Genomic DNA, 27,462 nt, shown 5'->3' on the forward strand with positions numbered 1-27,462 from the left:
TTGTATGAAAGTAGTATTTTTCAAAATATGTGATGACATGTCTTTTGTCTCTTCCTTATCATTTATAAACACTAAAAATGTTTCATTATATTACTAAGGGACAGCCAGTCTCTTCCAGTCTACTTTGAGCTTTGAGTCATATTTAAATAACAAATTTGAACTTGCTTGACATGTAATTCTACCTTAAATAGGCTATAATATTTTAAACACATTTTCCAAAAGTCTCTGTTACATATCATTGGAGCTCAAATAGCATGCCTGAAAAGGGTTTTGGAAACCTTGACATTGTCATCTGACCAACCAAACCATGTTTGAAATTGTTATCACTACTGCATTTGTAAGTGAGCTCAAAGCTCACTGCAGACAACCTGACAGGCAGCTTCTTGGAAGTATTGTGTCTGAGTAACCTTAAACATGGCTTTTCCTTTTGAACACTTTAGTAGTTGAGATAAAGTGGAAGCGTTTTGGCAGCCCTACAGCCTTTGATCCAGTCTGTGAGAAAGATAGTACTGAAATGCCCCTAGTCCTGAATTTTATAAACCATACTAGGATGACAGTTGTCTGTCCTTTCTCCCTTTTTCCCCTCCAGAGTTAGTACAAGGATTCAATTTGAAATGCAAACTTCATGAGGCAAAGAAAAACACTAATCCTAAAGTGCTATAGAGGCCACCATTGAGATAAAAATATAATAAATTTTGTTTTACTTCCTACACATGCTGCAGCTCACTCATTCTCCTTGCAAAGATGCTATAAACAATTCAGCAAATGTTGTGAAATTATTGTGAAAATGCTTCAGTATTTCCTTTCTCATTTCAGTATAACCATTAATATAATGAAATTAATCCTAACTTTTAAACAACATGTTACCCAGGGAAGTGGTGGATTATTCAGGACTTGGCTTGTCAGGGGCCTTGATAGTCTAATCTAGCATCCTACTTTCAACAGTTTAGACAAAGTGTTCTCCAGAGTGCCCTTCCAACCTAGTATTTTCTGTGATCCTATGATCCTCTCCATTCCTTTTTTCTGATTCCCATCATGCCCAGTCTTGTTTCTCCCTCATTCTAGCCTCAGACTCAATGTGTTCTGAGCAGCTGTAGTTTTTGTTTTCTCCTAAAACCTATGCTCAGTTACAGTCCTTACTTGCTTTCATGGCTATTCTCCCCCAGCAAACATTATGACTGTCAAATATCCATTTACAAGATGAGTAAACACCACCACTGTGTCATCTCTAAGAGGACATGAGAGGCAGGCTGAGGAAGTCCTGATCTTGCCTCTGGTGCCTCTACCAAAGTCTCTCTCTTTTTTTATGCACATCCCTTGCCTGGTAAAAGGTAACTGACAGGATATATCAGAAAACCCAACCAGGCACCATGTGGGAATTTAGGCTCAATCCAACTTTTCAGATTCTGTTCAGGGCAGTACAAGATTATGACAAACTCACCTTGGACAAGGAGTATGTCAGGTCCACCTGTTATTTGGACAACTCTAATCCATTGTCACTGGTCTGACAGTGTTGCTATGAATATTGTACACCTTCAGGAGTAATATGGCAGACTCTAAAAGAACCATCTCAGTGTCTTCCTGCCCATAATGCTGGTCAGGCTCTAGAAATATATTGAATAGGGTTGAAAAGTCATAAAGACAAAGCTACATCATGAAGAAATTACATTCAACTCATTACCTTAGCAATCTCTCCCCTCCCTTGCACTCATTTCTGCAAACTGCATGAGAGTCAGACAGTGGAACTCCAAACCATGCTGCAGAAAAACAGATGCTTTAAACATTTAATTTTGGTTTTTTGCCACTATGTCCCACCCAAGGACAAGGAGTTCTATCACTGTGCACAACCACAAGAGTGAGGAGAAGTGCAGTGAGCAGGGATCTAAGCAAGCTGCACAAGATCTTAGAATGACAGTATTTATTTGGATCATTTTGCATATCAAACTAACTGGACTTCTCTTGACTCAACTACACTGGTACAGGTATAAAAGTGTTCTCATTGCTCCTAACAAAATCCTAAAGGTCCCAAGCCCATTCTCAATAAAACATTTAGGACTTAACTTGATTAATAAAAAAATATACATGACTAGATAACCTATTATGAGCAGTTTGAACTTCGTGTTTCTTGACAAAAAATAACTTTTTTCTAGAAATCATAGTAAGATTTCCATCACTCAGGTGTATCTGTGTTGGTATGCATGAGCTGCAGTAGCTGTTGACATGTGGAAAGACCTGTGTTCTGTTTGCAGGAGGTGTAAGGACTGCTTATCAAGACAGCTCTTTGCAGTGAATAGATGGTTGCTGCCTTCCTCTCCCTTAAGCCCAAATATGCGAATAAGAACTCTGTGACTGTAACTGAAGGCAAAAGGCCAGACACTTGCCAGAAACGGAGGTGAGAAATCAAGCCAAGGAATCTCAGTCAGAGTGGAGAAAACTGACCTCCAGCCTGGTGCTTTTTCCTTCCAGGCAACAGAGGAGAATCCCATATTAATATTCCCAGACAGGCACGGTCAAAATGTTAGGAGAGCATTATATATTTGTGCTTGTCTTCATAATGTATTCTTGATTTTCAGATATATTGTTTTTAATTACAGTGCAAATTGTGACATTTTTAAATATAATAGTGTACCTCAAAAACTTTCTCAAATTATATTTTGTTTATTTTATGGAAATAGCTGTAGTAGTAAATTATTTCCTCTTTAGCAACCTCTGGTGCAGACCTTCAAACTCTTATTTTTTCTCTTCAATATCTCAGCTACTACCTTGAAATATCTGATTTTCACAAGCAGTGAAGAAACTCCCCCTCATGTGTTATATATTTGCTTCACATTTACCATTGAAGCTGAAAAAAGTTTAAAAAAAAGTCTCTTGTTATTATCTATGTGTGTTCTTATGATTTTGGCAGCACACAGACATGCTGAGTCTTCATCTGTAAAAATGAGGCTAAAAGAGAAGCAGCACTTCAATTTATGGCTAGACTGGACAGATACACTATCTGAGTTTTTAATGTTTTTGAGCATAATAGATACCATGCATGGAGTTGATTCAATGAAAACTGCTATCATGAATTACAATCTTATGAAGTCTAGTCTTCCAAAAGTTCATTAAAATAACCCCAAAACTTTAGAAAGGTATTTGAACTAAGAGTGCCTGAGATCACAGCACTAAGTTGCTTTCCAATGAACATTGTGTTAAATTCAAGGCTTCCATGCCCTGCGAGATTGACTGAAATTTCCTGAGCGACTGCCGCTCCCTACGTGGTCATAAGCATTTGCACAGCTGCTAAAGGTTTTGGCAGCTGCCCACAACTGTGGAACCACATCTGGACTAGATCTAAGTGGTCATAAATTTCAGTACCTTCAGAACAAACCAGTGAAACCTGCTTCTCTCACCTAGCGGTACCAAAGCCAAAAAATAAGCCAATAAATTCCTGCTATCAGGAAGGATGGAAAGAGAAAAACAGAGACCCTTTTGTCTTCCCTTTAGCAGATATGTAAGATGCTTTAATGATATGATAAAAGGACAGATATAAATTTAGATTATAAACTCAGATAGCTAAAGCCTAATCTGAAATATAAGAAAAAAACCAAAGGAGTTAATTCAATTTCAGGGATTCAGAAAATAAAACCTCACTTGATTTAACTCTTAAGGGCAAAATTTGAAATTAGATTATTCTTTTACAGACTTTCTTTGATCACAAAAAAGTTTTCTTAAGGAGAATCCCATTTCTTAAAAAAGCTACTAGATGATTATCATAATTTTAATTGCACTCTTGAATAAACTCAGTAAACAATAGTATAGCTTGCTATGCAGCTTGCTCTTGAATAATTCAAAATTTGGGAGATAATTAAAATTTTAACTTCTAAAGTGAATTTGAATCCTATATATATGAAATATATAATTTTATATATTTCATGAGACTTTTTTATTAGGTTGGCATTATACTATTGTTTGAAATGGGCCTCATAAGGTGAAATTGAGATGCTGAGAATAAGAGGAAATGTATAATTTATAAACTCTACTTAATAAAGCATATGTTAAGTACAGCTCTGTGTGGAAAAGTCTTTTAAGGTTATTTATAGTTTGATTTATTATATTAGAGTTCTTAGTAATAATAGAGTTATCTTACCATTGTAATTGAGCCTATCTGTCAAGATTACAGGGGACATTTTACATATCTGAAGGAAGATGGCAAGGCAGAGCTACGAATCAGCAGAAAGTCCCAAAGTTAGGATGGCAATCAATACTATTGAACCACAGCATTTTCTTAACTTAAATTTTCCAAACCATTTGAGTCTGGATATATGCTTAATATCCATCCAAATCAGAAACTCCAGTCAGATAGCAATGACTGGCAATGACTGGCAACCTCAATTGCTCAAAGGTTTTTAATAAGGATTTCAAAATCAAGCTGAGTCAGCCAAGAGAAGACAAGAGAAAGAACCCACCACTCCTGGACAGCTGCAGATAAAGAACAGGAATTTGAAGGACAATCTCTCTGCATAAATGATCTCTGTGTAGTTCAGAAGCAAAGGAGGTGGTCATATGACCTGCTGATAGGTAATAGAAGTGTTTTCAGGCAGGCCCTGAGAAAACCTTCCATAGCTTCCAACAAGCCCAAGTTCCTACAGAGGCTTTGGTGCAGCTTCTTTTTCTTTGTCAAAAGTTTGGATCCCTATACAGTAGTGCCATCTCCTCCCCATGCAGGAACCATTTCAGAGTTAGGAAACTGAGGTGCAAAAAACTTAAAAAATCAGATTTTCAAAGGTGTTTAGTCACTAACTTGCATTTAATCCAGAAAAAATAGATTTTCATGTCTTCATATATTTATCTAAGACATTTTTCAAAAATTGAGTGCAAAGTTTCTGTCAAGTCAAGCTTCATGTTTGCATGAAGGATTATACTCAGTCATGATAAAATATTTGGCCACTAGTAAAATAAAAAAAAAAAAAATTGCAGATGAAAAAATTAAGGAAGGGTGTAGTAGAGAGAAAATGGATAAATAAACTTGGTGAGGAAGAAAAGATAAACAGGGCATATTTGTTTCTTGCTTCACTGGAGCCATAGAATCAGCTATAATAGTATTGCAACAAAAAGAATGAGAAGAAAATGATGTGATGAGATGTGAAAAGTTGCCCAAAACTTTGCTCAGATTTTGGAGAGTGAAGAAGAGTTGAATTTTCCAGGAAATCTACTGCAAGTTTCCCTCCATTGGTTCTATTGCTTTGAAGTAAAGATCAGGTAATGTCATTTCAGGAGTGGAACAATTCTGTAAGAACAGGAAAATTGAATACTGAATATTATTTTTGATTGATTTTCATTGACTGTGCAAGAAAAGAGAGGGTTTGCTGTTGGGTTGGGGAGGGTTAATTAATTTGATGGGGCTGTTATTTTCAAGGTTTAATTTCAAAATTAACAATTATCCAACAGGAATAAGCATAGGGAATTCTGTGTGTAGTCTTCACTAGTTTGTCTATTGTAAAGAAAGTATCTGTTTACATGTAACTTTTATCATTCAGATTTATTTTACTTCTGCATTGCTTTCAGCTAGGTAATAAAATCTCAAACCAGAACTCTCCTTCTCATATTGTTTCAGCAAGTTGAACTGCGTGATGATGGAGATGATCATAAAACAAGGGTGTTTCAGTTATGTATAGTAAAGTGACTCTTAAGCCTTTTAGCAAATCACAGCAGGATCTACAATTAACAGAAGCAACTATGGGGTTTTGGTCTCACTCACAGTTTTTGTAGCAAAAGAGTGATAAAGTTGTGGAAATCAGAACAGTGTCTTCAACAGGGAATTTTGGAATCCTGAATCACAACTGAAGTGGTGAAACCTTTGCCCTTCTGCACTATTATTCTCATTTCTAATTTTGCCACTACTGGATTGACACATATATAATTATTCCTTTATGTTCCTGTCTATATCTTGCCTCCACCTCACAAAAGTCAGAAAGCAAGCTTGAGGCCAGTACCTATAATTAAAGCTCCCAGGCACTATTGACAGTATTAATACTGTTATTTGAAAATAACATTTGGAAAACTTTAGTTTTGTGGTGCATTCAATAACCATTTCCAGCATGTTTTAATCTATTCGATAGGCAAAAAATATTCAGTAGGTCCAAAAGTGAATAAAAAAAGATATATATGGGCCATATACAGTAGATGGTTTCTGAAGTCACTAAAGATAACAATATATTTGATGCTTTCTTTCCCAATAATAAAGTCCTATTGTAGAAGTCCACATTCTCCTAATCAACAATATTTTCTATGCTGTGAAACGGTATTTTTTCTATTTAACCTCTCCTTCAGTTTTAATTGAATGAAAAGCAGTTAAAGCATTACTATTCTTCTATGCTAGTGGTGAAATAATTTTGGGGAAATTCTTGAAATTTATTGCGAAAAAAGATGTGTATGTGAGATGTTATCTGATGAAATGGTAGTACAAATTTAAAATTTGTGAAAAAACATATTTGTCTTATTATTATCACTATATATTATATTTTTACTCCAGGTTAGGGGATCACTCATTCTTTTGCTCTTTGTAGTTTACTGACCTTCCTCAACGCTACTACTACTTTATACTGGATGCAGGATTTAAATGAAGTATTTGGGAAGCGAGTTAAGACTTCTCAGGTCTTATCTAAGTCTGAAAATGACCAGCTGAGCAAAAAAATTACATGAAAAAGATTTTTGGAAGTGAGTGTCAAATTTTTTGTCTTTCTTTTTTGAGGCTGGCACAAATTTACTTTTTTAGAAAAGAGTTTTTAGTATTTTCTTTAAAGTGCCTTATAATCCTTATAACACTTTTAAATTGTTGGCAGAGAGTTTAAATTGCATGTTACTACAAATATCTGTGTAGTGGTAGAAGGAAAAATAAAAGTTTTTTAAAATTTAATTCTGTATAAATGCATTGTATTTTCAATGTCTATTGAAAATTGAATTTTCAACTCATTCATTGTATTTTCAACTCATCTATTTAGATGAGTTATTTGAAACAGAGCACAAGATTCACTTATTGTGCTTCATGTATATGTTATGGCCTTAGTTTTTTGTAGTTCCATTCCATTCAAATGAATGGTTGATTCCTGACTGCAAATTTAGACATGTTTGATAGATTTAGCTGAAGATACTCATCCCCTGGCAGTGAAGTAGTTAGCTGTATTTGTATTTACTGTAGGTGTAATTAAGCTTCAAAATTAACATTTTAAAATTAACACCTCATTAAAATCAGTGGACAACATTTACATTATTCCATTATTTTGGGCTGCTTATTGAATGAATGATACACATTGAGGATTTTATTTTATAACACAAAGAAATAGAAACAGGAAATAACCTTGAAGCCAATAAGCAAATCCTTGAGATCCATCCTTGGTCAGTCTTCATTCATATTCATAGTGATGTGACTTATATTATTTACAGTAAGATGCATTTATTCAATAAATATTAAAGACTTTAGGTTTGATGTCTTATTTTATTTGTTCAGGGGATTTTATTTTGGTTTTTGGTTTGTTTTGCTTTTGTTTTTTCCCTGAAGTGAAGGGGAACACAGCTTTAAAATGTGGTGGGGAAGAAAAGGTCTTGAAATTAAGTCCTTCATGACTGTGGCAAGACTTAGATCCTGAGTAACAGAATATCCTTTTGGAATTTTTTAACTTATGGTATTTGATTAGAAGTTTTGAGTATGCTGCCTCACTAGGTTGTTTGGAGATTATCTCTGCCACTATCAGATGAATATGTATTTCTCTCATGTAACTCAAGAAGTATTTGTGTTGTCACATAAGAGTGGAGCACCAGAATTTTCATAGACTATTTGTTGATTTTTTTCCCCATGAATCCTTTAAGAAAGGTTTCATTCCTCAGATTACAATATGTTTATAATTTTGAGATCCAGAATTATAGTGACAATGCTGTTATAAAGGTTGTGTGCTAAAATGTTGGAAGACATCTGAAAGAAAACATGAATTGCCAGAAATGTTATGCATCATAATACTATGAAATAAAACTGAAGTTAAAGCAGAGGGGTCAAAAAATCGCCAAATACTGAAACTTAATATACGTGATAAATTCCATTATATAATAGTTGATCAGCATTGTGCCTTTGCCTGTTTATAGGGTGAAAATTGAGGGACTTGGAGATACTGGAATGACAAGAAACACATAAAAGAACCATAGAAAAGGGGAAATTCCAAGAGCCTAATAACACTACTGGAACAATGCCAGAGATGTATTTAAAACCTCCTATCTACAGCCTGGATAAATTATTCCAAGAAGCCTTAGGTAGCAATGTATGTATTGGATCATATTTAACTATGTGATTTTCTTGTGGGTAAATGTTTTCATGAGCTCTATTCTAATGTTTTACAAGTAAAGTAAATGTATGAGGGCAGTATAATTTATTTTCTAATGAGGGATCAAGTAGTTTATTTCTATTGTACATGTTATTACAATGACTGTAACATGCTGTGAGAGAGCAGAATGATGAGCAGTCACATCTTGCTAACACATCTTAGATGATAAACAGATGGAGACTATGGAGATATTCCATGTTAGGACATGCAGGAGAAATTATTTCACAAATGTAATTAGCATAAATTATTTTTTAAAAGCTTTGTGGGTTTTTTGTTTTGCTTTATTTTGTTTTGTTTTGTTTTGTTTTGTTTTGTTTTGTTTTTTTACAGTCTCCTCCTCTGCCCCTTAATAGCCACAACCTTGGCAGCTTGTGTCCTCAAGATCAGCTACAATTATGATGGGTGGATGAAGCCTTAAAGGTTAGAAGTTTAGTTTGGAGAAGTACCAAGAAGTTTGGATACTAATCTCGTATTTATCCAAACTAATCCTTGGAGGTCTCTCTTCTTCCTCTTCTCCCCCCAAGACAGAACTATGTCTTTTTTCAGGCTTCATGCTTACACTGACACAGTCCTTTCACACTCGTTTTGGAAATTTCACATCTGCTATTGCTTTATGCTTCCTGTTATTTTAAAATCGCATACAGTGGGATCTCCCTGAGTCAGGGATTTCTCACGAATGCTTAGCTTCTTGCCCTAGTGAAGTCTAGAGTCTGGTGAGATTTGAAATGATGAAAAGTGAGACAGAATTGTCAGGGCCATTAACTGAATTTGATAAAAAAATTCTGTTCAATTTAGGGTCAAAAAAAGGGTTGATGAGACCTCCAGTCTGATCCCCTGTGTAAAGTAAGCAACAAATTTTTAGCTCCTGATTGCTGCATGGAATCCAGTAATTTGAGTTTGAGTGAAGTGTATTTTCCAGCAAATCGTCCTGTCTTCACCGAAATACAGCATGAGACACTTCCCTCATCCTCAATGATTACAATTAATTCCATTTTTTTTTTAATTTGACTTTGTGCTTTTTCAGCCTTTGAAATATTCATCCTTAGCCCTTCTTTATCAGATTACAGATTATTTGGAAGCCTAGTCTTTCTCCCTGACCTTTTTTTATCTCCTTTTTTTTTTTTTTTTTTTTTTTTTTTTTTTTTCTTTTTGGTGATCTATCCAAAGTTATTTAACTCTCTCATTCTTCAGGTTTCTTTCTCCAGACATTGAATAATTTTTTACCTGAATCCTTCTAAATTTTTCAGTAATCTTTTGAAAATGCATACTGGAACAACAAAAATAAAATTGCTCCTTGAATCCTACTCACTATTCTCCCTTTACATATCAAGAGATCAGATTGTGTCTTTTCTTCCCTATTGCATCGAACTGGAGGCTCATACTGAATTACTTGTCTATGGTATATGCTTGTCAATGATTTGTGAGGACACTTTATGATACTCTTGAAATGGAACTCAAACATGGTGATGTCTTATGACAGAAATTTTTCTTCTTTCCCTAACAACAGTAGACTCATAAACCTGAATGCAAATAAGAGGCAAACACTCAAATAAAAGGATCATAAGCCAATAAATTCTTAGAAGTAATTTGTGAGAGTCAAAAGAGTTGTGAGGACAAAAGGAAGATTTTGCTCTCACATGGAAAATGCATATGTCCATCTTTGCCAGGGCATGCACTATGCAACAAACTGGAATGACTACCTTTGGCTTTTCTAATGCCTCACCTAATTGTAGCTCCTTATTCCTGCAAAATCATATCTGCAACTTTGGCTCTACATGACTTGAACTAGTTCAGTCATCAAGTGATACAGATCACTTCCCATGACTGCCTGTCTTCATTATTTGCCAGTGTGCCAATCTTTGTGTCATCCCATAAATTTTATCAGCTCTGATTTTATCTTTGCTTTTCAGAGAATTGATAAATATTGAAGGGTGTCAAGCCTAATACAAACCTCTACTGCAACTCAGAAGCAGGCTCAGTTGACTAGGATTCCTCACTGCCTGCTACTTACCAAAATGTCAGCCTATTCCAAACCTACTTATTTTGATTTAGCTTGGTGAAATTGTACTGTTTTAAGTTGAATTGTTAGGAAGTAGGCAGAAGGAGATGTGTTCAGTTAATTTCTAGATACGTTTAGTGTTCAGGAAAGTGAGAGGCTAATTGTGTGGCTGAAAACATGTGGAAAACATCATGGTCTGGATTTTGTTATGGATCTGTCTTGGTCTGAGACAGCACTCATAGGCTAGTCCCAAACAGTCTCATAACATCAAATACAATACATACCTTCAGCTTGTGCAGAGAAGGAGAAACTGCTGTTCCAGCTGTCACAGCTGACCTAGGACAGAACAGATGGTCTGAATTTCAGTAGTAAGGATAACATTCTGGAAATCCAAATGTTCTCACAGCATCTCATCTAAACAAGTCATACTAAATACAATTTTTTCCCCAACTGAATTATCTAAAATAATTGCTCAATAAAAGGGAGAAACTCAAAATTCTAGGACTGGATACTTTTTTAATTATGTGCTCATGGATTCCAGGTAAAGATGATGTATCAGGGAACAAATATCACTACATTATGTATGACCCTATTCTTGAAAATTCCTGAGAGAGAAAAAATCATAAAAAGAAGACCATGCCAATAACCAAATAATCTCTTTCGAAATATCTGATTTTTTAAAATGCTGTTGAGAATTTATAGATTTGCTATTATGTTAACTTTTATTTTAAAGGATCACTGTATTGATCCAAAATAATCTTATTAAATGTTCATATAAGCCCTATCAAAATGACATTGCCTATTAGAAAAAAAAACTAGTGGTCTACACAGCAAGGTTTTGAGGAAAATGCAGACTAACTATTTCAGCTGGGGATTTAGTAGCCACAAAGTGACTTGGACTTTGTCCAGAATATTATAGTTAATAGCCCTTCTTTTCTGAAAAGTGCCATGGGATTTTTAACGATGAGTCAGTCAGAAGGAGCTGAATTTTACGTCTCTTCCAAAAACAGCTTTATGAAACTAGCAAAAGGTTTCATTTGCTCTTACTGAAGGAGTTTGTAGAAATGTGGCCCACTGACATGTCTACATTATATTTTTGAAAAAATAAAAATGATCTTTCTGTTTTTCTCATTTCTCTTGTAATTAATGAAAATATAGATATTTATTTAATATGTCAATTTAAAGTCTCTATTAGCAATAATCTTGTTTAATTGTAAACCTATATACTTTTCTAACAAAATAAGCACAGAGATGTTCAATTTTATTTTTTTTTAATTCTAATGTTTACAAAAATTATATTTCCAATGCAATTTAGATAAGGAGAATTGAGTCAAATTCATATGCTACGTGTTCATAAATGAAATGAAAATTAAATTCATATGAGCCTATGATCTCATGTGATGGATTAATAGATTTGTTTGGATATGAAGTTGCTGTAGATAACAAGTTATCCTTGTGACTATTGAACTGCTCTCCTGCACTAGGGAGTAAAGCTCTTCCTTTATCCCTGAAATACTCCAAGCAATATCAGTTTTCTCAGTTGCTGTAAAAGGGCTCCATAGTTAGTCCTTTATATTTCATTTCCCTTTCCTCATCTTTGTAGATCACCCATAGACTTCCTTCAGGCTACGAATATGGTAGGAAGTAAAGTGTTATTCCCACTCCCCTCTTTTTAGTTTCTCTGTTTTGCAGAATCCTTTGGTTTAGGGAGAAGTTTTGGTCTTATGCATGTTCCCTGCCACTTGAAGCCACTATCTTCTGTTCTTTTCTGTGTAGTTTCTCTTCCTCCCTCTTCTGGTTTGTTCCACTTCCCTAGGTGAGGAGCAAAAGTGGAAAAAGCAGAGGTTTCCACTCAGTTGTAAGACAGGATGCACTCTGTGCACTAACCAGAGAGATTTTTAACCACAGCTACACAAGGCCATCTTTAGAGCTTCAGGTGCCCCAAGCAAGACTAGGTAATCGTGCCCTGGGATGAGGTCAAAGTTGGCTTAACAGAGGGTTTCAGAGCCAAAAATGAAAGCTTTTGTATCTCAGTTCAGAGGGAAGACAACCATTAGAAGTACATCTCAGTGTCACATTGTTAGGCAGAGCTGTTATTAACATCACTGATGTACATGTGTAGTAAGCCAGAGGCACAAAAATGCTTCTGTCTGGTTAAAATGTACACACTTGGGCAATGCCAGTGGACATTTTACACTTAAAGGGACAGAAGAGACTTTCTGTGGTAGACAAATGAGCTCAAAGAATACTTGCCCCTATCAGTGCCCCTTCCACTTTGGTTTCCCATGTGGACACTTGTTTAGAGTTCCCCTAAGGCTGACCCTGCAGCTAGAGTGTGTACAGAACAAGATTGCCTACTGTATGAGAAGGAGGAGCAGAGGGTTCAGGCCCCTAATCAGCAGTGACATTTCTGTTTCCTGACACTGCAGAACAAGGAACAAGGGGTCATTCCACGTAGGAAACTCAAATGCAAACCTGCCAATTAAGGGAAACTTATAGTTAGAAGGAATGTCACAAGCAAAGAGACAGAAACACACAAGAAGAACAAAGGCATTTTTAAAGATAAGTGAAGAAAATAATCAAGAACCGATGCTCTAGGGAATTAGGAAAAAAACCAAAAAAACAACCAAAACATACAAGCAAAAAACAAACCTCTACTAAACCCAAAGCATCTCTTCATGGCCTCTCTAAATAGTTTTAAAATATATCATATATCCAAAAAGAAAGTATGGAAATGAAGCTCCTGGATATTAGATTGAACATCAAAGATTATAGATGCTGTAACATATAAAATTCTGTAATAAAAAGTGGACAATACAGGGCATAAGTTATCCCTATAAGACATATGAACACCTTACCCTGACACTTAAAATTAATTCAAATTGTGAAAAAATTCAGAAAAAAATTACGAACATAGTCAAGTGCACACCTGATGAATGGAAAAATGAAAGGGAAAAAGTTGGTTGTTTGTTTTGGATTTTTTTTGTTGTTGTTTTGTTGTTGGGTTTTTGGTGGTTTTTTTTTTTTGTTGTTTCTTTGGTTTTTTTGTTGTTTTTTGTTTTTTGTCATTCTGATAATTTCTTATCCCTCTCCCTTCCTGGAATATTTCAACATAGAGATACAAGTTCTTTCCTATTATGAATATGGTCCATAATCAAAGTTAGAAGAAACACTTGGTCAATTTAATTATCCTAACTCTTCTTAATGTTTCATAATGGAACAAAGACTGTGTAAAATAAAACTTGAAGTAAAAAAAAAAAAAACCAGCTGTGAAAATAACCCCTAAATTGGTTTTATGCCTCAATATTAAAATTTATATTTACATTTTAATAATTTTAAGCTTTAAAAATCAACTTTTTTGCTTTAAAGACTTCTTTTTTACTTGCATCACTCAAAAAATAATGAAAATACATTTAAAATTGAAAATAATTAGATTTGCAGTGGTTTAATGCTAAAAAGCACCTCCATATACATGGAATATATACTTGAAGAATTCAGTGGAATTGACTGAGAATAGAGAATGTAGATTTTTAAGAATTTGAGATTTAATTTTGATAGGTTTCAATATTTCAGTTTTGCAACCCTGTTCTGCGACTTGTAATCAGAGGTGGTTTTAACACCATCTGGGTTTTAACATCATCCACTGGTGTCAGAACACAGTCCCACAAGAACAGCATTAATGTATTATTTTTCTTTTTCAGTGGGAAGCCTCCATGAATGAGAATTGATACCAATGCCAGCAGAAGATCCAACACTCCAGACTGGGGATCTATGCCAGCATTATAATAAAACCTTCAAAGACTAAACAAAAGAGAAATTGTCTTTAATCAAGAATAGAAAAGAGTTGCTATCAATTCCTCCAATTTATTTCTTGCAGCTCTGTATAATACCACTTTCCTCCTGGGGAATTTTCTGGACTATATACAAAGATACTGAAAGAATGAAAATTGTTGCAATTGATCACTTGAGTCTCTTTCCTTTCTATGAGAAGACAACAGAGATGACACCACATATTTTAACAAGACATGGTGAGATATTTGAACCCAAATAGAGTGTATAAGTTTTGGGCTCTTTGTCTGAGCCCAATCAAGATTATAATTCAAGTATTTTACTTGGTAATAACTACCTGTATTTCAAGAAAATAATGTCAGTATGCTCTTATCATATATGACTGGCATTGATTTTTGTTGCTAAAGGAGATGGAGATGCCCCAGCTAAGCAGAACCCTGCAATAAAAAAATCAAGACGATATTTCTCCTATCATTTATATCTCTTCCAAGCTGTTACAATGTTTACTTCTGTATTAGGAAGAAGCATTCAGGCAGACCAGTGGGAAAACTCCTATCTATGGTCCTCCTAACAGCTGACTTTCTGAGAAATTGTTGCCTCTTCTCTCTACTTAGAGTATGCATTGATAATGGCAGCACAAAAGCTAAAGATTTAAGTAAGTTACTTTTTTTTTTTTTTAATTTTTTTGCATTGCTAGGGAGATAATGAAGTTTTTTCTATTTGTATTGGAGTGATTGTTATGTCCTGCTTTTTGTCTAAACTTTCTAATTAATGACTGAGTATATAAAACAATATATTAAAGTAAAAAAATTGCAAAAAATCCTCTACTTTTATAGTGAAGATTTAATAGAAAAAGTATATTGTGTCTCCTATTACAGAAAAAAAATGGTATATATTGATATTGCAGAAATAAGCTGGATTTATTTTAAGGAAAAATTAAGTAATGTTTCCAACATGGCAATACTTGAAGCATCTCTGTATTGCTCATGTGATATGAAAAACTTTAGATGAATTTAAAAAAAAAAAAAAAGGAATATTTTTAATTTAAGTCTGGTACCATTTAGGCTGGTATTAATTTCTTAGAGAAGTTTAAGAGGAAAAATCTTTGTGTTTTAACAAGAACATTCCAAACATAAATCCTCATTACTTTTACAGGAGGTTTTAAACAAAGTATGTAATGACTTCTGCATCCTCTCCTCTCATGAGCTCAGTTGACATCTACAGTGCTGTGTTAGGATTATATTATGCTTCATAATGAAACTGGAGAGTATTTTTTCTTATCTCTAAAACATTCTTTGGCTTAGAGAAGTCTGGGTTTCATCTTATATTTACAAGCATCCAAAAGAAAAAGAAGCTAAGTATCATTTGTAGAAAGCAATTTTATTTACACATACATTTATTATTGATACATATATTTATAGACTCAGAGTAGACTACGAAGCATATAATAAGTTTTCAAAAAAGGACATTTAGTGCACATGTCTACAGGTTTACACTTGGGGTTTAAAATCTATTGTACATTCTGAATTTTGATCCATTTACATGTATATGAAATGCTTTTCCTATATTTCTTACTAAATGTAATCATATTGTTTTCTGGAAGTCATTTATATCTGGGGGTTTTTTTACATAATCAACACATAACATAAAGGTGGACTGTATCCAAGCAGCCAAATCCTTCCTGATATATCTGTTATGGATGCTGCTCCAGTGTATGGCTACTTGATAGATCTGTAACTTATCCCAGAGAGAGAGAGCAAGTTGAGATTTTCTATGCTGCATGTCTCTCGAGCTTGTGAAAATGTTCTGGAAGAACATGGCTATATCTTTACTGCAACAACCAGGTGTTGTGGGCCACTTCTGGAGACAGGAGGATGGACTGGAGCTTTGTTTCAGCCTCTTAAAAATACTCTGAGGGTTATTGTTGCTTTGCACTCTCTTGCCCAAACAGATTGAGATGCTGCAAAGAGGAGAGAATCAAAGACATCAGGTCTTGTAGAGAAGAGTTATTGTACACCCACCATCTTCTCTGACCTTCTTTCTGCTCTTGAGATGGACATATCACTTCCACCCAGCTGCAGAACTTCAAACTCCCCACATATCTCTGAGGTATGAACCTGGACATTTAAATGAGTCAACAGCAAAAAGGTCAAGTTTCTCAGGCTTTAAGCTGAAAGGAAAAGATTGCAATCCCTGATCAAGGCTTTTTTATTGCTCAGCTTTTGGAGGAAGCAAACTGAATGATGCTTAAGAATCAAAAAGAAATGAGTCTTGAAATTTTGCCCTAAAGAAAAAAAGTAAATAAGAATACCATGCTAAGGAATTTTTAAAATGGTCTTGAAAATAATAAAATGTAATGGATTTTTTTTTTTCTGGTATAATTTTCTAATCCTGTTTTGATGGCTTTTGCATTTAGTAAGTAATTTTTTTGGCTTATTGGTAGGATCAAGACATTAACTAAATGTTAATTAGTTATTATTTACGTCTATTATTTTAAAAGTGCACAAAAATAAAATTTAAGATGTGAATTAAAACTCAGTGAAAACACAGAAACTGCTCCAGATTTACATTGCTTTAGTAACAGAAGTAGATATTCCTTCTCTTCTTTGTAGAAATTATATTAACTGATGCTCATCAGTTAACCTGTAATTAATAAATTAAACTACATTTTTTCATCACATCACTCACACAAAATAATTTTCCATAAATAGCTGCTTCCATAATGGTAAAGACATACTTCTAAAATCAGTAAATGAAAACTTATATAATATGTTGACATTTGTTAAGAGCTTTAACTACTGTTTTAATTCAATACCTCAGTAAAAAAAGGTTTCTGGGCTCTCCTCCTTGCTTCCAGAATGGCCTAGAGGTTTTGCATTCTATTTTCAATCTAGTCTGTTTTCTTGCAGCTACTCTTTTTACTAAATCTGCTCTGATATAACTGCTTCTGGAAATTATCCAGTCTCTTCAAATTCATCTTATATCTTACAGAAGCAATGAGATTGATCTACTTTGTCTTAGAAGGACATCTAACTGATTTTTTTCTTCTATGTCCAGTATGCAAGTACATATGGATTCACTGAGGCAGTACTTTTGGTTACCTCTTGAAAAACTCATTTTTATTCAGTCATCCATGAAGTGTGGTGACTAGCTTAAAGGACAAGTTTGCTTTCATAAACTCTGTCCAAGTTATGCTTAGCAAACAAATTAAAACCAACCAAAAGATGATATTTCAAATTTTTTTTCATTTTTTAACAGAACTAGAAACAAGCAAAGCCAAAACACACTCCCCCAAACTCAAAGAAAATAGAACATCAAACAAAAAATTCTCTCTGATTCTCACTGAATTTTTGCATAAAATCTTCTATTTCTTCTTTCATAAACAACAGCTATGTTTTCTTTCTTGGAGATTTTACTTTTAGTTTTTTTAAGAAATGTGAGACAGGTTTACACCTTTTTTTTAAATTTTATTTTTATTTAAACTCTTATTTTTCATATACCATTACACTTTATGAGACTGTAACCTTCATTTTGGTCTAGGAGCTATGAAACTGGCTCAGAATACTGCATGCAACGCAAATAACTGGAAATCAAGTGGTGAGAGCAGGAGACACATTAATTATTCATAGAACTAAATGTATTGAAGAGCCCACATTACAGCTTACAAAGGAGTATCTGTGAGTCCAGTGAGGGGAGGAGTAACTGCCTTCAAATCCAGTTAAAGTGCACCTGACACACAAGAGGATGGTTCTCAAAGTGACTGTGAGAATTGTCAATAAAAGCTAGGGTTTTTAAAGGAGTTTGTGGTTCCCAAATCCCAGTGAAAGTCAGTGAGATATGGGAATTTAATTCCCTTCTTCAAATCTTAGCTGAAACAAGTGGAAAGATCTGACCTACATTATAGTTTGAATTTCTGCCTATCTACCCTTGTTAAGAATTTTATAACATTTACCATTGTATCTACATGTGTTCTGAGTGATGCCCTGTCAAACTATGGGGAAATCCAAGTCTATAGGGGAAAGTATTAACATATTTACTGTGAATGGACACAAAGAGTGAGTTTTCCAAAGTAACAAAAACCATTTCTGTCATCTTATTGGTGAAACTCAGAATAAGCTTATATCTGTGGATGGCAATTCTCATTTGAATTTTTCTTCTGTGTTTTGTAAATATTCATCTATAGTTCTCTTTTCCCCCCCCCCAATTTTCACTTCACTGAAAGGTACAAGACAGTTGTCATGAGGTCTTCAGTAATTTTTGAAAGCAAGAGATCTGTGGACCACAGTTCTCTCTAAATAAAAGGAAATGTGAATAGGTTTTCATTGAAACAGTATTTCATAGCTAAACACTAATGACATTTACATTTTTTGTTGTTAAGAATCTTCTCAGTGGAGGTTATTTGATAATTTCTGCACATTTTAGTATAAAGTATGTTGTTACAGAAACCAGTACTGGTTTGTCTAAAATTTCTACTTCCCTGAAAGTGCCTAAAAATGAATACTATATTCTTAGCATCAGTCTATGCCCCAAGGTGCATTATTAGCTATTGCTTGTAGGGATGTTGTTGATGCTTCAATAAGCAAAGCCTTTTCACTATGCATTAATACAAATGTATAACAGAATCACAAAGTTAGTTGGTACTTCAGATGAATTCACCAAACACTGCTAACCATAGAGAGATTATAAACATTTAGTACTTCTGTATTTTGTGTGTCTTTTTTTTCTGAATTAGCAAACATCTCACATTCAGGGAAAAAATAGGAAAAATAGCAGTATTTTCTTCTTTCTTTAAATTTTATTTTTCTTTTTTTGCCCTATTTTTTGTCATGGGAGTGTTTAAAAGTCTAGAAATTAAAAAAAAACCTTGCAGTTGATTAATTAATTATTTTTTTCCAGATGAAAGTGGAGACTTGCTGCAGGGAAAAATTTGTAGTTTAAATCAAATCAAAGTGATTGAAGTGATTTTTTAAAATTTATTAACCACATATAATGAACTAGCCATCAATGAACTATTGAGAGTTAATGCTGGTACAATAATGAATAAACTGTGTCACTTAGAAAAAGTTAATAAATTGAAAAACCTGAAAATTTTGAAACACCTTTTTATAACTAATCCCAAGAGCTTCTAATATTGGATGAACACATACACACACATACAGAAACCTGCACCCATTGCTGTAGGTTTTGGAGGGTGCAGATGCCTTTTGTCTCAACATGAGGGACCTCACCTGCCAAAGTCCCATCCTGGCTTGAGCTTTGTGCTGTCATTCCTTCCCCAGAGTGACAGCCCCAGGAGGAAACCTGCATTCACTCAGGGTACAGGTCCCCAGGGTGTGCCCCTGGCAGCTGTGAGTGAGCTGTGCTGGAAGCACCTGTGGCAGAGGGCATGGCACTATTTCTGGCAGGTTTTGCCTTCTGCTCTCACCTCTCCACTGTCCACTGTCACTAAATTTTGAGCTTGGTTTATACTTCCTTTCAGGTTGAGTCCTTTGCTCCCAGCATCATTCAAAGCTGACCTGGGGGTCTTGTTCAATGGCAAGTTGAACATGAGCCAGCAGTGCCCTGGCAGCCAGGAGGGCCAGCCCTGTCCTGGGGGCATCAGGGACAGAATCACAGCTGGGCAAGGGAGGGGATTGTCCTGCTCTGCTCTGAGCTGGGGCAGCCTAACCTTGAATATTGTGTGCAGTGTTGGGCGCCACAATGTAATAAAGATGTAAAGCCATTAGACTGTCCAAAGGAGGGCCACTGAGATGGTGAAGCCATAAGAGGAGCAGCTGGGATCACTTGGTCTGTTCAGCCTGGAGAAAAGGAGGCTGAGGGGAGACCTCACTGCTGTCTGCAACTTCCTTGTGGGGAGAAGTGGAAGACACTGATCTCTTCTCTCTGGTGACCTGTGACAGGACCCAAGGGAATGGCCTGCAATTGTATAAGGGGAGGTCTAGGTTGGATATAAGAAAAAGGTTCTTTACCCAAGGGTGATTGGGCTGGAACAAGCCCACCAGGGAATTGGTTACAGCATCAAACCTGACAGAGTTCAAGAAATGTTTGAACAATGCTCTCAGGAACATTATGTGGTTCCTGGAGTTGTCCTGTGCAGGACCAGAAGCTGGACTTTGATGTTTCATTGTGGGTCCCTTCCATCTCAAATATTTTCTGATTCTGCAATCTCTGATTATTGTTTCATCTGGCTGATGTTCATGATTCTCTTCAATATGACCTATCAGTTTTGGGCAGGTACACCCTAGAGAATTTTACATATTCAAGCCATGTGGATACCATGTGCACACTCATCTTTACGTTAACAAATATTGATAAGAGACTGTTTGCCAAAGGTAACCCATATAAGGGCCATACAAGCAAATCAATGCATACAACCCATATTTTTAATGTCCATAATGGACAAGAGTTTTCCTGGTTCATATTTAGCCATTGCCTTAAACAACCTTGTTATGTTAATCTTGTATACAATAATCTGAATATAGTAGCAACACTGAAACTTGTGTTAATGCAAGGATTTTAAGTTTTGCATTGGACATTAAACTAAACAATGTAGAGTATGTTTTTTTCTTTTACAAGATGCTTTAAACAGAAATTCGCCATTTCCACTATTATGATACTATCATATTATATATGTGCATCACTCCTTTCATCATAGATCAGAACTCCTGTGCAAAGATGACTCTACAGGACCTCACACCTATTTCCATGCTGCTTTGATGGAAAGAGTAGTGGTAATTTGCTACACTGATGAATGGATAAAAGCAAAATAGCATTGTGTTAAAGCAGTGGATGCTAAATTCCATGTGTCCTCAATCACCCTCTGCTTCTCCATGTACAGTACATGAGGAAAGGAGGTTGGAATATTCAGTCTGTGAACTCATGGAATGCTAGGGTTTAAATCTAAAGTTTAGCTATTTTTAGTCCTACTCAATTTTCTGTAGAATATATCAGTTTCTGTATCTATATGTATCTAAGATATTTGGACAAATATCTAGGCCATTTGGTAAATCTCTGCAAAAATACTTAGTAAAACTTATCCTCCTTTTTAAAGAAGCTGACAATCACTTCTGATTTATATAATCCTACTTTATTTATGGCCAATCCTTCTTGCCTTTGTCTATCTTTAGTTATGTGTTAAGTGTGTAAAAAAAACTCATCAGTGCCAGCTCTCCATTACTGAAACAACATGTACTTTACTCCCTTTTTATTATTATTGAGATTTTTGCTTTTTCCCCCTTTTTATCTATTTTTTTAAACAAATGCTGTATTAAAAATCAAGTATGACTTTTTTTCCTATATTGAAAAAGATATTGAAAAAAAAGCAGATTCAAAATGCTTTTAAAACATACAACTTATAAATTTAATATATCTAATCTAGAATGGTAACAGAAAAATTAAAAACTTACATTAGCTCAGTAAAATTTTTCAATTTTTTAAACCAGGGAAAAGGAGATTAAACATCAAAGAAGGATAAACTTTACTGACCTAAAGCCAATGAGCAGACTCTGGGCTTGTAGAAAGGAACATACAATACTATTCTATCATTGTCTTTATGAGAAAAAGGTCATGCAAATTCTGGTGCTGGAAAATGAAGGAGATAAATTCTAAAATAAGGAAATTATGATAAATATATTCTTTTACGTTTGCATTAAACATTCCAGTTGATTGGTATTAGCATTAGGTTAAAATATTTATGGCACTTGTTCTGGATAAATCACATCAATATAATTTATTATTTAAGAAGAAGTGAGAATAATCTACTTCAGTGCAGATAATATTGTTATTCATGCTGTCCTGATGAATACCAGCTTTAAACAAGTGGAAAAATGTTAAGTCTTTGTACACTCTTGATTTAGAAAACTGTAACAATATTATGATTTTAAATACCTTTTAATTTAGAAGAGGACACTCAAATAAGAGAAGGATTAAAATGTGTGAAAAGAATGAAGATGCATATGTCCTAAAAATATCACCAGAATATAGTCTGTACTGATCTACCTCTGTATTGGCACTGGGGTCATCAATCAAATTGGATGTCAGTGGATTTTACGGTCCTTACATTTTTTAGAATATCATGGTGTGTCCCTGGCAAATTCATTTCCAAAACACAATATTAGTGATGATAGGAAACTTGTTTTTGCCTTTATGTAATATGGATTCTATTCTATCGGTGGAGTTTAAATACAACCATGATAATTCAAATAAAGGAAAAACCTCCCAAGGATTCAGAGATAGAAATTGACTAAGATAAAGGTATTCAAAAGTTTTGAATTTAAGATTTCTTTTTTTAATTTTTTTAATTGGAAATAGCTTTATAATATTGCAGTTATTATTTGCTTAGCATTAATCTGTTCAAATATAGAAAGAGGATTCAAACCCTAGCTTACAAACTGGAGTTCATCCAAATGAACATAGCATATTTGAGACATAAAACAATGTCTATTGCCAAGCAAAATTTCACATTTTCTTTCATATATTACTTTACCCCTGGGTAATTATCAGAGAGAGAGTTTATGAAAGAAATTTACACCGAACCCTGGTCTGCATACACAGGAGGCATGAATGTTGCTTGTAACATGTGAACTGTAAAAAGAGAAATGAAGAAAATAATCAGACTTAATAAAGCTATTTGAGATAAATTCATGTTCTGAGAAAGAGTATAGAAAACATTTGAACTTAAAAATTTGGAAAAGATGATACAAAACCAGACAGTAATTCAAGAGATGAATGGTACAGACAGTACTTTTTGTGGCAGAGACAGTAAAAAACCCATCAAGACTGAAAAAAGGAACAAAACTTGGCATCAGTAGGCAGTTCAGTGAGAAGCAGGCTTCAAACTCTGTGTGAGGAGTATTTTGCAATTGCTGGTCTTAATGTGGTCAGGAAAGGAAGCAAAAACTCTTAGGGAAGTAAATGAAGGAAATACTACACTGAGATTTCAATAACAGAAGATGAGAAATTGTTGTACAGTTCTGGGGCAGAAGAGGGGCAAACTCAACGGGAGCTGTGTAAAACAAGGACAGGGAAAAAGTTAGGAACAGCCAAATATCCTGGAATCATGGACACAGAACCCAGAAAAGCCTAGTTCAGTGATGACACTAAGGAGAAAAAACTGAAGAAAACTTGTAATGGAGAAAGAGTAGGGAAAAATTTTGAGAGGATATTTTTAAATCCTTTTCCAGCTTTACAGTTTTTAAAGCTTGCTGAAGTTCTGGTAGTTTTTGCCCACTTTATTTTTCTATAGTCTTTGTATGACAGTCTCCATATATTTCCCATTGCAATGAGCATTGTGATTGGGTCTATGAAGATTTGTACTGACCTCATTGTGTCATCAGCTTGACATTATAATTTCATCTCCAGAGAAACATTGAAACACTTTTCATCATGATTTGATATTGTAAATGTGGTGACCATAGATAGTAATAAAAATTCCTTTCAATTGCATTTTGACATCATAATGTAATCTCCATAGTCTTCACTTGACATTGTGATGAGATTGTGGCAATGCTAACTTTGTATGAATGAAGCTGGACCCATGGAATGAAAAATTTAAAGTACAGTTTTGTGCATAGAGAACAAATGGTTATAAATACATATATATTTTATCATAATTAGATTTTTGTTAAAAATTAGAACACATTCTCTATCCATTTGATGAATCGAGATCTGAAACATTCTGTTAAGTGAGGAGATCAGAAAACTAATCAGTTTTCAGATAAAACTTTTGAATTAATTCAAATGAAAATATAGCATATTTAGTGCCATAGCAGAGAGTTGGAATCTGTGATAGGAAAGTTCTTCACAGTTCCATTGTCTCCTGAGGCATATACTTCTGCCTTAGTTCTTGAGTAGTGTAGGAATAGGAGCCAAACATAATATGTTTATAAAATAATTTTTCTATTCAGAAGTCAATGAATTTTTAATTTTAAACACATGCATATGTCTTTCAACATGAATCTCATATTTATCTGCTTTGGTGGAGAAAAAAGGGCATCCCTTGGAGTGAAAGTCTGGTGTGGGCCTGTTTGATTCTCTAAAACTTTAGGTTGGGAGTTGTTAAATATAGTGACAGACTGATTTAAGTAGTGACTTTCATCCTCCTAAATTAGTCATTACTCTAATACGAGCTGGAATGACATTTTTTAAAAGTCAAAGCATTGCTGATTTTTTTGTGGAATCTGAATTGATGACCTCCTGGTAAAATACATTTATCTTATTATTAGATCTTTGAGACACTATATCACTTTTAACCTTTACTTAAAGCATTTTCTTGCAGATATCCTTCTCATTTTTGCAATTCAGGCTACAACAAATATTTAAAAATAAGTAAAAGGTATTATCCCTGGATTGTAACTAGACAGACTGACACCTTGCAGTTTTGAGATTTTCTTTTTAATTGACAAAACAATGTCTTCACTAGAGTTTAGCTTATGGAACTTGAAAAAGGCAGAGATAAAACATCCTGTCTTTCAAAACCTGCAATTTTTGAATGTTTATTTCTCTAGTCTGTCTTTCTTTTCTCTTGGGAGTGACTACAAAATATAAGTGCAAAATTATTTTAAGTGTGGTCAAAGCATAAATCATATGTTTAGAGCCATGTAGGTGGAAAATTTACTCCTGGCTCCAGTCCTAAACTGCCTGTGCACTTTACCTCTGAAAGGCATTTAAAAGATGAAAGTGTACATAATAGGCTTAGAACCTTTCAAAGATGAGCTAGAATAGAATAATCTCATCATAGAATCATGGAATCATAGAATGTTAAATGGTTGGAAAGGACCTTAAAGATAGTCTAGTCCCAACCCCCTGGCATGGACAGGGACACCTTCCACTGGACCAGGTTGCTCCAGGCCTTAGCCAACCTTTCCTTGAACATTTCTGGGGATGGGGTATCCACAGACTCCCTGGGAAACCTGCACAGTAAAGAATTTCTTTCTGATATCTAATTCAAATTTGCTCTCTTTCAATTTGTACCCATTAATTGTTGTCCTATCATGGTAGTTAGTCATGAAACATAAAAACACATATTTTTAAAAGTATTATATGTATGACTTTTTTTTATTACTGAGTAGTATTGATAGTATTGATATAGAAAAAAAATTAAAAATATATAAGAATATTATAAATTGCTATAATTAACAATTTTGAGTGTTTATATTCAATTTTCAGATAAGGTATACCTAATTGCCCATTAATTCTGTACATATACAGTGTTAATCCCTTTTCTTAAATGACATAATTTTTTAAAAATACTTGCATTTTTTTATGAGATTGTGGTAGTTTTATGTTAAATTGTAATATCTTGAGGTTCAAATCAGAAGGTAGAAAAAAGCATAAAGATTTCATGAGTAGACACTTATGTGGAGAGCAACTATAAATTTCTTAGGAAATTTTTCTAAGTATTACAATGAAATTCAGGAAATTAGCTGACACATTTCATGCTGCATCTTTTCATCTTTTGTGAATAAGAAACACTGAAACACAAGATAGTGCCAGTGCAAGCATTCTATGAGAACTTGTTTTTTCACTAGACAAAGTTTAAATTGTCTTCAAAATTACTGATTTCACTTGTATTTGAAAATGAATATATTTAAATAGTAAAAAAAGATTATTAGAATTTTGATGACCTGAATATTTGCAATATGAAATATGGAAATAAACAACTGAACAATTGTAATAAGGTTTTGTTTTCACGTTGGATGCATATCAGTCCTTTTTTTACTGTTGAAGTAGGCAATGATGATACCATTTTTTATAATTATTTTGAGTTATTTTTTAATAATTTTGAAGACATGTAAATGTGAACTGTTGATAAAAATGATGTTTCTAGCATTGACTTGAATGCTTGATAAATTCTGTGTAGTAGTAATGCAATTGCATACACTATTTGCAGTATATTCTGAAAGAGCAGTAAAGAATTTGGGTTTTCAATATGGAGAACTTGTATTCTGAAGAAGAAGAAGAAATAAACTCTTCAGAAGAACAGTTGTAGGCCTTCAGATATTACCAGAATATGCCTCATTTCTTCAGGTAGAGTGTACAGTCTATCCAGACCACTTAGAGCAACTAGGCTGATGAGTTCTCTCAAAAGTAATCTGTGCTTTTCCCTAATCCATTTACTGGGGCACAGCTTCTTCACTAGTGGTCTGAGAGGTAGCCTGCCAAAAGGAAAGCATTTGTAAATGGCCATTAATTCCAAAATGCTTATCTCCAGTGGACAGAGATTCTTTCTGCAACCATTTGGGAAAAGGGATTGAAGTCTGCTGGACTGAACATTTCTGCCTCAGGAATCCCCATTGCACTGATACAGGGTTGGATTCTTCTCATTATTACTTCACAATTGAGATGTGGGCCCAGAAGAGTCCTTGCCAAGATAAATATTTACTTTTAACAAAAGTACTGGTGGCTAGAAATTCTATCTTCCACTTCCATCTAGACCTAAGACCTCACAGTTAATGGGGGATGTGGTTAGAGACTTGAACCCAGCAGAAGGGGGAAATTTTATAGGCAAGTAGTATATCAGCTCTGGAGTAGTATTTCCTCTCATGCTATGCAGTGTGCTGACCTGGCTTCAAGAGACCACAGACATTTCCACCAGGAGAAACTAAAATTGTCACCTTTTTAGTTTGGGATATCCTGTAGGATATCTACAACAATGACATATGAAATTTCTTTTACAAGATTTCCAAATAAGATGAGGATAGTTGATAAGGTAGAGAATGATCACCAAGTCCAGCCCATAATACAATTGTTTTCTAAGTATTTTACACTGATATGCTGGGGAATTTTTTTTTTTTCTTTTAATAGCCTTCCATTTTCTGTTTATTTTAAGTCCTAAAAATCACTTAATTGACATTGGGCTCAGTTTACAAGTGTGATGATGAAAATATTTTGCCTGTAAACATTTACATACAATAAATGTATTCAGATCTCAGTTTTCTGAATTTTTAGAGCAATACTTTAATTACTGAAATAGTTTATGTTTATTTCAGTACTCAGACTGCCTCAATTCAGTACATAAGTAGGGCAATTGATGTGAATCCCAACATCTGGCAATCAGTGATTTAATGAGTTACTTTTTAAAGAAATGTCTGTCTGCCGGAGGGGTCTATAATGCAATTAGACACATTAGCACTTTCTCAGTCATTTGGGGGTATTTTTTCATGAGAAAATGGAAGTGATTGGTGCAAGCTGTAAATTGTTTGCACTTTTGGAAGACAAAAAACTCATAATACACTGACATTTCAGCTTTATAAGGAGGATTTTGTTAGAATGACATAATGTAATAAATTTGTTGCAATTTCTGAGTATTTTTTTGCAAAA

This window comes from Erithacus rubecula, assembly GCF_903797595.1.
Source record: "Erithacus rubecula genome assembly, chromosome: 3".
NCBI lineage: Eukaryota > Metazoa > Chordata > Aves > Passeriformes > Muscicapidae > Erithacus > Erithacus rubecula.